This window comes from Gavialis gangeticus, unplaced genomic scaffold, assembly GCF_001723915.1.
Source record: "Gavialis gangeticus isolate Ggan-Ray unplaced genomic scaffold, GavGan_comp1, whole genome shotgun sequence".
Lineage (NCBI taxonomy): Eukaryota > Metazoa > Chordata > Crocodylia > Gavialidae > Gavialis > Gavialis gangeticus.
The window spans coordinates 88690674-88693113 of NW_017729022.1; the positions used below are offsets into that span (position 1 = coordinate 88690674).

General features: G+C 43.2%; 1 protein-coding gene across 4 annotated transcripts in view; it reads right to left on the reverse strand.

The window, feature by feature from the left end:
• Positions 1–2440, reverse strand: part of EPS8 (epidermal growth factor receptor pathway substrate 8) — a 104187-nt gene that overhangs the window by 23190 nt on the left and 78557 nt on the right. The gene's annotated exons all lie outside the window — the stretch shown is intronic.

Below are 2440 nucleotides of genomic sequence, written 5' to 3' on the forward strand. Positions count from 1 at the left end.
AATCCACCCACCCTCCACTTAAGCTCAGCAAACCCAGCCAGAAGCTCCATCGCCTCCCTTCCTGAAGACAACACCAGGGGCTGGGTTTCATCAGCTGAACCCTGATCACACTAGCAGACTGACCCTAGGGAATACATGTTCCCTAAGGTGCTCCACTTTGGAGTACCATCATCTGATCCCTTGTTAGGTGAGTATTAATTTGTTGAACAATTGGCCACTTTTAAAGCACTCTGCAGCTGTGCTTTCAGGGGGCCAATTGTGACAAATGTTACTTCTGGCAGTGCCCTACCTGTGCCTTTGAGAACCCAATCACTGGCAGGCTGCCTTTTCCCCTGCCAGGGAAGAGGGCAAGCTGTTAATGAACTACTGGCAGAGTCCCCACCTGCCTGACTTCACCAATCAGCCCCAGAAACCCTGTGGCCAGCCAACTGGTGGAACCAGGCAAGGACACAGCCACTGTGGGTGGCCAAGCTCAAGCTCTGCTGGCTGTCCTAACTATGGCACAGCACGAGGATCCCACAGCTCACCACTGACTAGGCCATCAAGGAGCCAGTCACTCCCCCTCCCTCCATGGCAGGAGAGAACAGTAGAAGATTGTGGGATGCAGGAGGCTCTGGATCACTAGGTGTAACTATACAGGTATTATGCATAATGCTATGAAGCAGAGAAGTTCCTCTCAGAAAGCACTACTATTTAGTACCACTTTCAACATCCTTGTAGTACTACAAACAGCCAGAACAGCTGTATGCTCATTTTTTCTAGTGTTACAAGGGTATATTTAACACTACAAGTATAATGCCCATCCATAACCAAAAGGCACTCTTTAACATAGACCTCAAGAGGGGAAAAAAGTATATTAGCTTATAATTTGCAGTACACACTGTAATAATTAGTGCATACTATTGTATTTCTGTAAACCAATATATACATCAAATTTATTTTGGTGTTCCTGTAGAGAACTATACTAGATTTAACAAACCTTGAGTAATAAAATACACTGATATATTAGGACAGTAGCATAACAAAGTGCAGCTCTTCTTTTCTGTAAGGAAAGATCTGTTCAGATTCCCTTTGGATATAGGGCTACTATGTTCTTACAGAAGCCCAAATGAGCTTCTGAAAGAAAGAAAAGCATTATCTACCTAAAAGCAAATGATAGACACATCAAAACCACCATGTAGAAGAGGTTGAGGCCCAATGAATAATGAAAATAGTAACCAAACAATGACTTTGAAATGCTCGACACAACATCACATCACAGAAATATGAATGCATTTGTTTATTGGTGTACACGGATTGTAACTACTGATTCCAAGCATGCCAGGAGTGCTCCAGTAGTTACCTAGCTAATTCTTGGCTGTGGAGAACTGTCTCACTTTACTTGAAGAGCAGAACAAAGGAAAGTTGTATTTAGATATTACAAGTAACCATAGTCTTGGAGGGGGGAAAAAAAAGCAGTGAAAATGGTTAGCACACTTAAGCAAAGAAAAAGAAAACAGTATGAATGTTAGAACTTTAAAATGTAGTCATTATGAGGTGAGAGAAGCTACTGATCAATCACAATATTACCTAACTGCACTTTCTAAACTCTCTCCAGCTACCCTCGCCATCTTCATCTGCACCAAGTAGTTTCAGAGTGGAATTCCAAAACCTTTTAAATGTTTGGTTTAAATTTCTCATCTTGCAGAAGAAGGTTCTTGGTTTAGGCACATGGCACTTTTTGGTGCCATGACCCTGGGATGCTTCCCCAGGAGGGTCCTTCCAGTGGGTCCTGCCCTCTATGAGTGAACAGAATCTGGAATAGACTTCCCAGAGAGGTGGTGCACTCCCCAAACTTGGAAGTCTTCAAGAGGAGACTGGACACACACCTTGCTGGGATCATTTGATCTCAGCAGTATTCCTGCCCAGAGCAAGGGGGGATTGGATTCAATGATCTTTCAAGGTCGTTTTCAGCCCTTATTTTCTACGATTTCTCTGACTGAAACCAGTGGTAGTATTCCTACCACAGATAAGCCAGTGCAAAATGACAGCTCAATGCACTCCTTACCCACACGTTACTTGTGCTTATACATTCTTCACAAACACCCATCTTCAACCCATATTACCATGAGATATATTGTACTTGGTTGTGTGGCTTTCAGTGATGTTACTGTATGGCTGCCTGCACAAAAGTCAAGTGCACAATACATGTCCCTAACTACCACACAATTTAGAGCGATTCAGGATAGCAATAAGAGCCATGCTTCCCAGGTGTGCCTTCATGGGGATCAAATGCCAAAGGATCTTCCACCCAAAGAGTAAAGACTTATAACTGCATACTCTTGCATGATAGTGCATAGTTCTGTTATTTTAAGCTTTCTTTTCTCTCTGTGGTTAGTTTCCCTGAACTACTTGCAGTCCTCATGTTCCCTAGAACCTCTGCTAGCAGCAGCATGGTCCA